At 42.9% G+C, this 15,672-nt stretch overlaps 1 long non-coding RNA gene across 2 annotated transcripts in view; it reads right to left on the minus strand.

Moving 5' to 3' along the window:
* The window catches only part of LOC128328037 (uncharacterized), a 46,239-nt gene that overhangs the window by 20,869 nt on the left and 9,698 nt on the right, over positions 1-15,672 (minus strand). Inside the window, exon 4 of one of the 2 annotated variants that reach the window (XR_008308959.1) lies at positions 13,318-13,404. The exons of the other annotated variant lie outside the window; for it this stretch is intronic. This is a non-coding gene — a long non-coding RNA (uncharacterized LOC128328037). The remainder of the gene's footprint in view (positions 1-13,317; positions 13,405-15,672) is intronic. 2 annotated transcript variants of the gene reach the window in all.

The following is a 15,672-nucleotide window of genomic DNA, read 5'->3' on the forward strand; positions in this document are numbered from 1 at the left end:
AGTGTCTTTGGGGCAGATTGGGGGCATAACGTGGGATCTGGGCCAAAAGAGTGGGGTGGGGTGGTAGTGCCTAATGGGTGGAGGCTACCACCCCAATTGCAGAGTGATTGGGCAAAGGGATGATTTTTGGTGAATTGTTGAAGTTTATGCGTCTTTAAGGTTTTCCCCCATTAGGTATAATAGAGGGTGTATCGCTTCACCTCGGGGGGAAAGGGGTGGCCTAGAGTGGTGTGGGGTTGGTTGTAGTGCCGGGTAGGGGCAAGGAAGCTACTTGAATTTTTTCAAAGGATTTGGGCAGAGGGCTGATTTTTGGTTAATTGTTGGTTTACGCATCTTTAAGGTTTTTCCTCATAAGTTATAATAGAATGGAGCTTTCTGTAGCCCCATAATTGCACTGAGGGGTGCTGGGGTGGCCCAGAGCGAGTGGTGGTGTAGTGCACATAGGGTGCCAACCACCCCCATGGGTTTCTAACCCATGGCGTACAGGGTTCTGTTGTTTCTGAGGTATTCTGAGTGTGGATTCTATGATAGCAAATGAGATTTTCAATGAGACACCATGAATCCACTCTTATTTGCTTTCCTAGAATCCACACTCAGAATACCTCAGAAACAACAGAACCCTGTATGCCATGGGTTAGAAACCCATGGGGGTGGTTGGCACCCTATGTGCATTACACCACCACTCGCTTTGGGCCACCCCAGCACCCCCCAAGTGCACTTATGGGGCTGCTGAAAGCTCCATTATATTATAACTTATGATCCCTCTGCCCCACTACCACCCCACCCCACCCCACTACTACCCCACCGCACTATTTTGGCCCAGATCCCACGTTATGCCCCTGATCTGCCCCAATGACACTAAAACTTAAAAAATTCACCAAAAATCAGCCCTTTGCCCAATCTACCTGAAATTTGGGTGGTAGCCTCCACCCATTGGGCACTACCACCAGACCCCACTATTTTGCCCCTGGGACCCATTTTTTAATCCAAATCAATTCAGATTCGGATTAATTCGGATCCGAATTGAATCGGGGTGATTCAGATGGGCCGTATTCAGATACAGAACAGAACAGGGGTGTTTCGGTTCGGATACGAATCAAAACACCAAAAATCTGAATTGCACACCCCTATTATTTATATAGGATTCTAATTTTTGCCAGACTAACCTAATTTCAGCATATATTCTAATAGGAGGAATGTAGACATTTACTAAGATGAAAGATATATTACCTAAGTTAACCCGGGTCACCATGGCAATATGTTCCAAATTTTCCAAAGAGTTAGATTTAAATTGTAGGGCAGTGGAAATAAAAAATCATCAGCCCACCACAGGGCCTGCCTCTTGACGTGCCTGCAACCGCTCACAAGCACAAAGATTTATAGCCTGGTAAATATGGGTCTGTTTGTGACCAGGTCTCTTGAATGAAAATCACATCAGATTCACTTATAAATTGGCACAAGTCAGGGTCCCATGATTTAGCCTGCCATCCAGCCAAATTCAGACTACAGAAGCGGATTACATCCTTTGATGCTGAGAGTCAAGCTTGAGAGGAACCAGCAAGATTGCTAGAAGGAACCTCATTCTGTTGGGTCAATTCAGCAGTATCTTCCTTCTTATTAGAGGCATCCTCCCTAGTAAGGGAAGGATAAGCGGCTACTGGTGTAGAAGGTAGTTCATCATGAGCTCAGAATAATCTTGAATGGGGGGTCTTTAAGTCTGATGTAGAGAGAATTGGAGCAGATAGATCTAGGAGAGTCAAAATCGAGTCGAAGTGAGGATCAAAGGAAAGACTGGCAAGGGTATCAGAAAAAATTTGGCCGGCTTCTTGTAAAGCCAAAGTAGCTTGCTTCACAAAGTCAGGGTCCTTCAGCAGTTCACTAGAAGGCTGAGAGTTCGTTTGAGTACTTCCCCTGTTAAAGTGCTCTGGGCTGTTTTTTGCTATCTCAGGGGCAAAAGTGAAAAGAGAGGGTTCTAAGCTCTCATTTAAAATTATAAGGTCATCTGCAATAGTTGTAAGGGTGTTATGGAGATTCGTAAGGGACTTTGTAAAAGGAGTCAAGAATTGCTGTGTGTCCAGAGCTTTTGAAAGCTCTTGATGGGAAAAGATGTTTAGCACCACTGATTGCAGTGAGGGATTTAAAACGCTGATTGAGTCTTTGCAGGAGAAATGGCCTTGACACTTAGTCCCATTTGTTTGTAGTGTTTTCCTTATAGGCTAAGATAAAGGCTTTGGAGAATGCCTTTTAGCAGGCTGTTTTTAACCTCTTCACAGCCAGGGGCAGTACACTGGAAGTTTTGAAACTTCCCAGTGGTCTTATACTGAACCGGTTTAAGAAGCTCTGGATGCAAAGAAGCAGTTTTGGCAGCCGGGGTGATTTACAAATAAGCATCAATCTTCGGCAATTGTTTCCCTTGGGCAAGAAGTAGTAGGAAACAATGTCTCTGTGTTGAACATTCTGCCTGGTTAATTGCCTCAAGGAATTCAGGATCTTTGTTTTATTTGTCCAATTGCCCCAGTTTAAAGGTGAGTCTGCTATCTGGAGGTGAATTTTACAAGGCTGTAACTGGAGCTTAACTGTTTCAGCAATCGAGGGGAAAGCAAAGGAACCAGCGGACTGCAAGGTTTCACTTTGATCACCTTCAGTTAAGTTAGCCTCATGGGAAACAGAAGGACATGCCGAGGTATTTTCCAGAAACATTGATTTAATAGAGTCCAGTTTATTTTCCAATCAATACAAAATCTTTGTGAGGTGGTCAAAGGAAGAGGCGATTAAATTGCATTGCTGTATAAACAGATCACCCAGTTCTTTGCCCGAAGACAAGGGAGGGCTATGTTTCTCTTGTGAACAATCTGGTCTTTTAACCATTTTCTTAAAGGAAGACACCGGTGGGGAGCTTGCCTCCTCAAGGGGAGTAAATCTGTTTTGAAGGAGCATAGTAGATAAATGACTTATTTTCTGGTGGCAAATGAGTCAATTCTAGACTGTTTGGGTAATCTCTGCTGTTCTGCTTCTGCAGGAGGACTTGTTCTCAGTCATTTCTTTTCCCCCATCCTCTGCTCACACAGGCGAGAGTATATTCAGTTGCTTTAACCACTTTAGGTGCTTAAAGTCAGCTCAAGACTCAGCTATTTAAAATAGAGTTGTTCAGCCTTGTTTAAGTTAGTAAAAAATGGAATAAGATAAAAGCTAAAATAGAAAAACAAAGAACTAAAACAAAAAAGACGCTAGGAGCTTAGCTAAAAGACTGCTGTCCGGGGCCATGTTAAACTCCTCCGAACTGGAGACTTACTTACTTACTTACCACTGAGGAAGAAATCACTTTGGCAGGTTGGCTGAGAACTGGAGTGGTGAACTGGCTCAGGACACCCTTGGGTGTATCGGCAGAGCATGTTTTGTCCCACCTATGTGACCCAAGGATGAAGGGGAAAGCCATCACCCCTGATAAGCTGCCAAGGTGGAGGGACCTCCTGGTTGCAGAGATTAGGCAAACTGAGGGGAGGAGACTGGGGCACAACCAGGAGGGTGCTGGAGTGCCTACTGTTAATGTACGCAATCCACCCCAGCTGCAGCATAATCACCACTTCCCGGTCCAACAGCATGGTGTCCCTGGCAGGGCCAAGTGAGCCAGTAGTTCCTCTTCAGGATTCCAGCTGGTGGATCACAGAGGCTTCCTTGGAGCCTTGCCAAGGGTATGGAAGAAGCCCATGAAGCCCTGCAGCAGTGCTGAGTAGTGTGTTCTGCAGTACCTGCAGAAGTCAGTGGCAGGCCGGGAGATGGAGCCGATCAAGTTTTGGGCAATGCATTGCCAAGTCTGTCTGGATGGTTCCTCTTGTACCCATCAAGTAGCATCCAGACTGAGATGGTGTGCTCCATGGCCAGTGTACCCCATCGCACGTGCTTGGATGCTGACTTGGTGGAGCAGCTCATCTTCCTGTTGGCCAATCTCCCCTTGCCGGGCTGTCCCAAGCTGGCCATGCAGAGTGAGAGACTCATGGTCACCCCCACCCACAGCAACACCACTGGCAGCTCAGCCCACCCTGGCCAACCCCCAAACCAGATGTGTCGTAGTCTGCCCATTAGTGCTGCTGACACACAAAGACACGTACATAACCCTCATGGCCAATGATGAGATGATGGACTGGTGCCCTGACCCATGTGTCAGGCTGTCAGCTGGGGCCCAGCACCAATCTGAGACCATGGTGTTATCCAGACACAGGTAGGCAGGGATGTACTCTGGAGAAGAAGGGAAGAAAGAGGAGTTCTTCTTCTGGTAAGAGTCTAGAAGCTTTGTTTCTTGTCAGACCATTGGTCCATGATTTTGTGGTTTTCTTTTCTCAGCACTAGGTATAATATGCTATGCTATTGCTGATATAACTATCTGGTTTTTCTGGATCTCAGATTAACATAGGCAGAACTTGGATGCCTTCCTTCCTTGAGTTGGTTTGCTTTATTTGTGAGATAATGTTGTGCCAAGAATTGGACAATGACAGCTGAGCGCTCTCTCTCCCTCCCCCCCCCAATATTTTTTTGGTGATTCCTGCGAGATGAGCTCTAGGGGTGTACGAGCTGGCCATTTGGCTGTCTTGGCTTTGGGCTCGGCCGAATAGGGCCTGGTCTGATTCAGCCATCGAACTGGGCCAAGCTGGTTCGCAGGCTGGATTGAATATACTTGTAAAGGGGAATCCTTGAGGATTCTGCTTTACAAATAAAAGGCATCCCTAATCCTAATGCTAAAGGTGGCATGGATCAGGGGGTAGTGAAAGAAAGTGGTAGCTAACAAAAGCATCCTATGGGGTTTGAGGGAAAGGTTAACAAATAAATAAAAATTGTACATTTGCCCATTTCTTTTGTGGGCTGCGTGGTAGGTAGCATCCACCATGCCCTACCATCCAACCCACTTCGGTATCTCTAGGACCTACCTTTGGGGAACAATGTGGTGTTTCATGTTTCCCATTCTTCCCTATGGCTAAATCACTAGAATAGTTTTGAGGTTGATTTGTCAAAACAGCTGGATTTGGCCACTGTTTCGATGAATCATTCTGAGGATTTTTCAATTCATTTCAAGCTCAAAACAAATCACAAAATCCATTTTGTGCACACCCACAATGTATATATTATTATTGCCTGCTGGTGATGGTCAACACTATCATTGTAACTCTGTTCTCATGCTTTAAGATACCAGAACAACAATACATTATGAGTGCATATCTCACCTAAGGAAGGGTCAGTCTTTCCCCCATGAGTCTACCCAATACCTCCCTTAAAGCACATATTTTGTTGGCTGCTCCCACCAGGCTTACAATCAGGCTGCAAGCCAAAGGCAAGAAGAAGTTTGATACTTTATGTCATTTCTAGGATTTATTTTTATATGAAAGCTGAGGGGAAGGTACCCCTGTTATCACTGAGGATATTCTCATTCATGACATTTTGGAATACAATCAACTTTTAGGTTCTCATTTTAGGAGAACCTTTTAGGAGCTCATTGGTGCTTCTCGTGTTTCTGGGCATCCTCTGCCTTGTGCTCTGTAAAGATTGGCAATACCCTGGTAGATTATTTGATAGTGATTGGTTCTTTGATTCAAAACCTTTGAGTTCTTTAATGAAGTTTAACTACTGGGGGAAAAATAAAACCGAACATCAGTACTGAATTCAACAATTTCTGTAGGCTTCAAGCTGAAAGTAAAGTAAAGTTGTGTCCTCAAGTCAGTGTTGACTTCTGGCGACCACAGAGGCATGTGGTTGTCTTTGGTAGAGAATACAGGAGGGGTTTACCATTGCCTCTTCCTGCACAGTGTGAGATGATGCCTTTCAGCACCTCCCTATATCACTGCTGCCTGATATAGGAGTTTCCCATAGTCTGGGAAACATACCAGCGGGGATTCGAACCAGCAACCTCTTGTTCCCTAGGCAAGTCATTTCCCCACTGCTCTATGATTAGGTATTTGTGTTGGTTGCACTGCTCCAAAAATAGGGATGTTCTGCATTTCTAAGCACATATGCTGAATAAAGTTCCATATTCTGCAACCACAAAATGGGCCACACTGCTCCCTCCCAAACACTGGATCATTTGAGCCCTTCCTGTCTCCATCTCTTCTTTTCCTCCTGAGACCTTTTACCCCTTTTCCTTTTCCTCTCTTTCCTTCTTCTCAATGAGCCAATTTGAACAATACCTTACCGGCCCACACAATTAGGAAGGGGATGTGCTGAAGGTATGCCATCTTCTGTAGATGTCCTGACATCCCCACCCTGCCCCAGCATGTCCCCTTTATCACATGGAGGGGGCTGTTCATCCAAATGGCCACTCTATATACTTGAGTCTCTTCCTAATTGAATAGCCAATAAGGTATCATCTGAATTGGCCCAGAGTTGTTTTGACCAGTTGTATTGCATTTTAAATGAATTATAAATGTGTTGTGGGTGGGTTTTTTTAAAAAAAGCAGGAGAGTTCTTTAAATCATATTGTGAACCATAAGACAGGCTAATGTACTTGACAGAACATTTTCAAATATATGACAGGCTTTCATAATTCTACTCCCTTAAACCGCAACAATAAACATTCCTGGTCTCTGTCGAGACTGAATTCATTACTGAAGGCACACCTGGAGTACATTTCTAGTACATGCTGTAGGCAAGGCCTAGTTAGTTTCACAACAGGCACTAGAGCTGCTGAATTATCAAATTAGACTTGATGATTCTGAGGTCCTTTCTCAGAATCGAAAAGGGGTATACTGACACATATCTTATTTGTGCCTCTTTGTAATCTCAGATGACAGAACAAAAGATAAGAGATCCTGAGATGAAATGCAGGTACTAAAAAGCCAAGGACAGTTTATCCTCATAGGCTAGTTTCCTTAAGCTACTAAACTCACTCACACACCCCAGGACAAGCATTTAGACAAGCATACCAAGATTTCTAGCGGTTCAGATGAAATTTGGTCCGCTTAATCAGTTATTCATTGCAAGAGAGGACAATATAGAGCCATGTGTCTGGCAGCAGTTTATATCTGAGTCTGGTGTACATGAGTTAGCGTTCAGGATACTTATTAAAATGACATATATGAACTCACAAGAAACAAATCCATCAACTCAAAATAACAATATGCAAATACACTTGAGTGATCTGCACAGTCTAAAAAGGAAAGACATACAATCTTGGATTACCAATTTAAATTTAAATACAGTTCAGAAGTTGAGAAGCATCTTTTTAGAGATCCTTCATAAATCCTGTCTGTAGGAATTTCTAAAATAATTGGTTTCCCTGAAAATATCCTAGTTTCTCAACCAGTAATTTCATCACCTATAGCCAGGACAATAGTGTTCCTGGTAGCCATAAGAAAACACCATTTACTGACATGTGTCTCCAACATAATCAGACTTTGTGTCAGACTCAGTATACAAAGTCTATTGTCTCTTGCATTAAACACTCTGTCATACAGTTCTTTAACATCAAATAGAATATGAATGTATGACAAACTATCTATCTATCTATCTATCTAATTTTTAAAAGAAAGAAATTTAAAATGGCTCCTTAGTATTTTTCTTTTATGAGTTATGGTGCAAGAACAATATAAGTCTATGTGAAGAATGCAACTGTAGTATGTCCCAATACAATCTACTTCCCAGGTGCCCTGTGGGTCTATCCTGCTTCCTGAGAACTAATTTAAAGTGAGCAGGTGACTTGCAAAATTGATTTAGTTTACCACTCATGAACTACTGTTATTTGTCCTGCTTTTGTCAGGTTTGACACCCTCCCTCTTATGTGTTATACAACTACCTCTTCACATTAAAAGCCTGGTGGAAATAATAAATACTAGCTTGAAGCAGTATACAAAAAAGAAATCTGTCTTTGCAGCCTACTAAAGGTGGTGGAACATAACTGGTCAATGAATAGGGCCCTAAAGCTCATTCATTCATAACAATGTGTTGCAAAACATCTTGTAAAGATTCTTATTATAATCATAAATATTCTTGTTATCCTTGAAAGATAATAACTGGAATTGAATGATTTCTACACTGCTATACTTCCAACTATCCTGACAGATTTGTCTTCTGTATATTAAAATCAATAATTATAGCAAGCATTTGCATAGTGCTTTTGAATGTTCAAATAACTTTTCATACATTATCTTCCTGTAATCCTTAGAATAAGCCTGTAACCATTATTAGTGCTAACTATTATTAGTATCAGTATTACACGCCAATGTAATGAAAAATACAGCCTCCCTATTTCTGTTCCTCTTAGCTATAACAGAATTCATAGAGGGTTTTGATTAAACAATCTTTTGGCCATGTCTGTGCAAAAATGCTATGCAAATAAACATCTCTCACACAAGTACTGAAATGCTGTTCCGGCTGGAGTCTTACTGAAACCTGAACTTGGTTTTGTTTTATAAGCAGAATAAAACTTTCTTTTAATTTCAGCTGCCTTTCAATAGTCAAGCTAAGCTAGAAGACAGCTTATAAATACAGTAAAATGCTGTGTTTATAAATACAGGATAAAGACAGTTAAATGCACTGTTTTTCAGATATACAGAGAATGATAACATTTACAGTGTGCATTATCTAAAAGACCATCTCCTCCCACATAAACCTGCTTGTGTGCTGAACTTGTCCTTGGAGGCCTTCTCTGGGAGGTCTTTCTCTATCATTAGTGGAAAAATTCAAAGTAAACAAATCCAAAGTATGACAAGTGGTGTGGGGGGTGGGTGAGGGGTGCATTTCTTGATGACAGGTGTTGTGCATTGGCTCAGGGCCCTGGTCTTTCTCATTCTATCAATGCCTCAGTATGTTGGGGCGGAGGTTCAGTCACCCTTACCCTCCTCCTCTGCACACACTGTCCACAAATCATGCTCCTCTCTGAGAGCAAAGGTAATCACCCTAGGCATGTCCTCATCTTTCTTCACTGATGCTCTCTTTCCCTCTTTAAATAGTCCAGTGCATCTCATACAATCTTGCAGGAGGCTTCCAGCTTCCCATGAGATGATGTTTTGATCTCATGAGAGCTCAATGGGGTGGAGAGCCAGCCTTGAGATAGTGAGGATGATTGCACAGATGTGCTGCCATCACAGGAAAGGTGTTTCCCTCTTCAGATACGCCCCATCATAACCATGAGCAGTGCGGTGAGCGGGTGAGTGATGCGGCAGGAGTGGGACTTCCTCTTCCTTTGCCCCACTGTACACAGCTACAGTGGGGCATTTTTATAATGTCTGAAGAGGCCTAAAGAGGCCTTCTGGAGAGAGAGGCCGACCAAGAGAATTACTGGTGAGAACTCTGTTAGGGCTCAGAATAGAGGGTAGGATAGCTTGATGTGTTTATCCCAATTTTATTTGTTCCTTTGTACTCTAATGGCACAGCAGGGAAGTAACTTGCCTAGGGAGCAAGAGGTTGCTGGTTCGAATCCCCACTGGTATGTTTCCCAGACTATGGGAAAAACCTATATCGGGCAGCAGCAATATAGGAAGATGCTGAAAGGCATCACCTCATACTGCGTGAGAGGAGGCAATGGTAAACCCTTCCTGTATTCTACCAAAGAAAACCACAGGGCTCTGTGGTCGCCAGGAATTGACACCGACTTGACGGCACAGCTGTACCTTTTAACTCTTATGGCTACTGTTCATCCTAATATTATTATATTAGATACATGTGCCATTTGCCTACTGTTTGAACTGGACTGTTGTTTTAAGTAAAATTTCACTTTTGGATTCAACACTTATCTCTGTCTGTAGTCGCTACCCCATACTTAGACACCTCACCACTCTACCTAATGTAAGATGGAGACAGAGGCCTGGAGGGCTGTTTTGTAGAGACAGTGGCAGTGGTAAAACTCAGATCATGCATCTGGTTGAGACCAGGCAAATGGCACATGAGCCATCCGGTCCCTGTTCATTTTATTACCAGGCTCACCTTGTAGCAGAAAACAGCAGCAGGCTTGTTTTCTTTATTTTATGCTGTTTTTAGTATAAAACAAACACCAGAGCTCCTCCTGATAGCTATCATTTTTGTCCCTACAATGCCCCAAAGGACAGTCACAAGGCCTGGTGACCTCCAGAGGGAGCTTTTGCACTCCTTTTATATTGTAAAAACTGTTGAAACCAAAGGTGGGAGAAGCCAACCACTCTGGGACAATGTTAGACCCCCACTCCCTTTACTAAAAAAACAGTGAGGATATGAAAACAGGGGGTCATGATGAAATGAGCCAGTGTAATACATTATTTATGGATGTGGATGCACCCAGGCCTTGATAGTTGTGCCTGATACTCATGGAGATGCATGTTTAGTAGTTGCATCCAACAACAAGACCAAAGATGAAGTTTAAGGCCCAACATATGCACAGGAACTGGACTATTATGAAATAAATAGTGAGAAATGGCATGCTGAACTGAAAAAAGCCCCTTATATATCCCTAGAAAGTTGAGACAGATGGTATCTCTTTCCCACACTAAAACATGCCCAGATTGCATACTCAATATTTACATGCTCTTCACCATATTATATATTCCATATTCATGACCATGCACTGGGGAATAATAAGAACAGTCCTGTTCACATGCCAGGGCTCATGTCTGTACATGCAATGAGCACTTACAGTATATCGTGTGAGGTTCTGTTCCCAGCTGTATTCATGTTCAGATGCATGTCTGCAACTTCTGTACACTTATAGACAGCTCTCTACATGGTTTTTCAGGGTTCCTAATAACATGGAATACTGCATCATATACTGTACCTGTGTGCCGAGTCACATTGCAGACATGCATTTGAACTGTGGCTGGGGTTGGTGGAGCATGGCACTATTTACTGCAGGACTCATGACCGCCATATGTGTTCTTATTTGAGTTTTGGCAAATAGCATTGTGTACCACATGTTCCAAATGTCATCTAAGATTTGAGGTTTGCTGATTGTCAATCTATTCAGGTTATATTGCTCTCAGTAGAAATACAAAGCAAATCTCTCTACTTTTGCATGAAGCGCCCATTTTATTTCATATATAATTCACAATAGAGTAACATAGCTCAATATGCAGCCACAGTGCTATATCAATGACTGCCCTTCTCTCTACTAACCTGTAGCCATCTATCCGAAAACATACTCTTCCGGTTATAAGGATTCTGTGCAAAAGGGATTCTAGAGAACTTCATAATCTATTGTCACTGGAGCCCTTTTAATGTCAGCATCAAGTGCTATTGAAAGAGCAATAGATTTAATGTGGTCTCCTCTTTCCTGGCTGATTTGCATCTTTGAAATTTTGCGCAATTAAATTTCACCTAACTTCTCACACTTCACTGATGATGAGTTATAAACTGTAGAAATCAGAGACAGGGAGTAATATAACTTGAAAATAATCCCTATATATGCTTGGATATAAGTCTTAGGTAGTTCAATCATTCTTTTTCTGGTGGCAAGCAGAATTCGTGGAGGAAAAAAATGGCTGGTGGATAATGAATGTGATGCCTGGTGATCCTCTAGCACCACTTTGTAATAATACCGTACTCAATTAGGGTCACCTTGCTATATAATGAATGTTATATATATCAAGAAGGTATATAGTGGAAGGAACCAGCAAGTGGAACTAGGCCTCTCTATTTTGGGAAAAGGAGAAACTGAGATGAAATGGGATACACAAAAACATGAAGGTAAAAGGAAGGGCATCTGCTTTCAAACTAGCCGGGGCATTTCTTGCCATCTGAATTCACTGATGTGATTCACGAACATTACCAATTGCCTTTTGTGTCTTTGGCATTTCTCCCAATGAGTTATCACTCAGCAACCTTTGCATTTGTTTGACTTGTCTAAGTCTAACAAGTATCCAGTGCAAAAGAATGTGCTAGTTTTTAAACGCAATGATCCAAGATGTATTAGCAAGCAGGATAAATAAATATGCTACCACTGGAAGGATAAGGATGGGTGTTTTAAAAAAGGTGGCATACGCTAAAGTTAAAATACTAAAGCTTTAGCATGTGCTTTAGGGTAGAGTATACATTCAAAATGAAAATCAAATTAGTTTAATAGATGGCTGTGATAAGAGTGGCAAAAGACAGAAAGGCTGATTTCTCAAAAATGTGGGAGGCAATCTCTGCAATAATGTATATAACAGTTGCAAAGTTAGGAGCAAATGTTTCTATCTTTTTTGTTCTCTCTCTGCTGAAATAAAAAGCTACTTAACATAAGCACAGACAACTCACTTCTTTCAAAAAGATCTGATTGTGTAAGATCTCTTGTAGCTGAAAATAAAACCCAAATCAGGATAGAAAGAAACAGAACAAAGGCATACAATATTTAGCATGGAAGTTGCTCTATGATGCAGTGACTACAGAAAAAATACTAATATCAGGGACAGATTTACTCCATTTATTGGAAATGCCATCTCATATAATTAGGTTAGCAGTTTTGTTTCAAATGATAAAATATGCTTGCCAGTGTTTAGGATTATTATAATGTCACACAAGCACTGCAGAGCTCTGGTAAACATCTATTATTTCCTTACAGCTCTTCCCCCCCTCCCCTTTTCTTTCAGGCACAGGTTGGGCCATGCTAATTAGCTTTTTCAAGCTTTGTAAGATTTATGCCAGTGTGAATTTTACATTCAGAAAAGGTATTCCAAAGCCAATATTCTGTGCCCCATTAAAGTGGCTAGCTGCTACAAGATGGGGATTCTTTTGACAATTCTTATAAGCCCTGAAGTAGGAATTGGATGTTAAAACTGTTCGGCGGAGGGAGCGGTGGAGAGCATTCATTCATTGTTATTAAATCAAATGGCTGACAGAGTACTGTTAATCTGGAACAGAGTTTGAGGAAATATTTTACAGCAGGATGGCTCCTTTGAGATAACAGCACTCACAGCGGGTTTGGCCTCCAACAGGAAAAAAAAATCTTATTACAAATTACAAATAAGAAAATGGCATGTGGATGTCCTATCTTGTGTGCAGATGACAGAAAGTAAAGAATATAGAGTTGGATAGGGTCAGAAATGGAACACTTCCTATCAGATAGGGAATAATAAATAACAGCAAGTTTCACTTGGCTGTTTGCCTCAGTTTAAAATTAAAATCACCTAATTATCTCAGCATTCCTTCTTTGGCTTGGCTAAGTTGCTAAAATCATCTTTAGTAATTTGCTCTTCTGGTAATCTGTGCGGCCGCTTTTCTCTGTGATCTAAATTCATAGTTTGATCTGGCAGTGCATATATACAAACAGATACACACAGTGTCAGAAATCTGCTTCATTTAGCCAGGACGGACTCCAGCTTTGATTAAACTGTCTCCTGTCAGCCCCCGGAAGTTGTTAACACCTCCCCATAAGATTTGTGATGGACTTACCATGGGTGATAGCAATGGTACTCCTCTTAGCAGCTGCCAGCCACTATTTCCCCCACAATTATTCCAATGCGGCATCATTCTGAGGCACTGTGAGAAGAAAAAATGGCAGCCACTAGTGGATAGGCCCAATTCTCAATGTTGGGCCTGAAGGCAGACATCAGCAGTTGTCCAAAGTGTGCCCTGCCAGGGTGCTGGGGACCTAGCAGCTGCCCAAAGGTGCTGCCTGCTGATGCCAGGCCTACATCTAGCCCAGAATTATCTGCTCTGACTAGTAGCTGCTTACCAAGATTTCAAGCAAATCCATGAGATAGCTTACTGGAGGAGAACCTTTATGTCTGAAAGTTTATTTGGTAGTGTTGGAGATTGAACCTGGGTTGAACCTGGCTTTTTAAAAGGAAATTTCAAAACTGTACAATGGTATGATACCAGAGGGCAGGTGATACTTGTGCTTAGGAGTGCTGCCACAATGCGCATCTGCACACATGCTTTGTTGTCATGGCATTAGGCGCTTCCATACAGTGAAAGAAAATCCTCAGAACCAGAAATTTGATAGCATTATTGCAGAAGAGTGTTATATTTGTTGGTGAAGACTCTGTGGGGAATGGCAATGGAGTCTGTGTTCGACCAATGACTTCTTCACCGCAGCAGACTGAGGTCCTGACATAACTAGAGATTAAGCTAGATGGCTTTTTGGCCCCATATGGCATTCTTAGTAAAGCCCTATATTTAATGTTATGTTGACATTCTCTTTAGTGTGAAGTGACAATACATGACAACAATATCATGTAGTGAGTCTTCATGGTCCTGTTTGCTAAGCAGAGCAAGCATGAATGGTCTCTGTTACTAAGCAGGGTCCTCTCTGGTGTGCATTTGAATAGGAGACTACATGTGAGCACTGTAAGATATACTCTCTAGGGGATAGGGCTGTTCTGCGAAGAGCATCTGCATGCTTCCAAGTTCCCTCATTGGAATCTTCAGATAGGGCTAAGAGAGACTCCTGCCTACAACCTTGGAGAAGCCACTGCCAGTCTGTGTAGACAATACTGAGCTAATGGACCAACGGTCTGACTCAGTAGATGACAGTTTCCTATGTTCCTATGGATTTGTCCGTTCGTTGAAAAAGACTACTCCAAACTGGAGCACATGAACCAATTATACTGACTGACATCCTGACTAATGCTGCATGTGTGCTCCTAACAGCCCCTTCTTCTGAAGTGCAAGTGATCTTGCACAAAAGCACAAATATTTTTTTTGGCACTCTTCCTGTGCTCTGGAAGGAAGATACACATCCCTGATGTCCTCAGCCACAGTCTGTCAAGCTTATTTTTCCCTTATCTAATAAGCAGAAAACCTGCAATGCACTCTTGTACATGTTTGCTCTGGACTTACTCCTAAGTAAGTGTCCTAGGTAAGTGTGCAATAGTGAGTAATGATAATCTAGTACTATTTTTAATCTAATGTCCATTAGAGAAAAGAAAATACCGGCTAATTTATACAGATGGAAACAAAACATCTAATTTTAAGAGTTGTATTCAGCTTGAAATCCTGCATGTGCTTCAGTCCTCAGCAACTGGCACTAGGGGTGTGCACGGAACTGGTCCGGCACTGGGGTGGGGAGTTCCAATTTAAAAGGGGGGGGCTTTACTCACCCCTTCCAGCTAAGTCACATATTTTATGTAGTAATTGGGCAGCAGGGTGCCGCCCGCTTCAATCTCCGCTGTGCGGGCTCCTTTGTAGACATAATAGGGTGGCAGGATCGCTCCCAGTCCCTGCCACCCTCTTCAAGCTAAGCAAGCCCCCCTCGGCTGGCGGCCGCCCCCTGCAGCTATCAAGGGGTTCCCCCCTCCCCGCCTCCCCCTTCTTGTCAAATAGCCCCCCATTACAAGAGGACGGCAGGAGAACTCTCTGCCGTCCCCTTCCCCTTTGCCGGCTTGGCTTGAAATGGCTTCTAGGAAGCCTTTCGCACGCAAAAGGCTTCCTAGAAGCCATTTCAAGCCAAGCCGGCAAAGGGGAAGGCAGAGAGTTCTCCTGTCGTCCTCTTGTAATGGGGGGCTATTTGACAAGAAGGGGGAGGCGGGGAGGGGGGAACCCCTTGATAGCTGCAGGGGGCGGCCGCCAGCCGAGGGGGGCTTGCTTAGCTTGAAGAGGGCGGCAGGGACTGGGAGCGATCCTGCCCCCCGATTATGTCTACAAAGGAGCCCGCGCAGCGGAGATTGAAGCGGGCGGCACCCTGCCGTCCAATTACTACATAAAATATGTGACTTTGCTGGAAGGGGTGAGTAAAGCCCCCCCTTTTTAATTGAAACTCCCCACCCGAACCAAAACCACCCCGTGACCGGACCGGTCTGGAGGCCT

This window comes from Hemicordylus capensis, chromosome 5, assembly GCF_027244095.1.
Source record: "Hemicordylus capensis ecotype Gifberg chromosome 5, rHemCap1.1.pri, whole genome shotgun sequence".
In the NCBI taxonomy this organism is placed as follows: Eukaryota; Metazoa; Chordata; class Lepidosauria; order Squamata; family Cordylidae; genus Hemicordylus; species Hemicordylus capensis.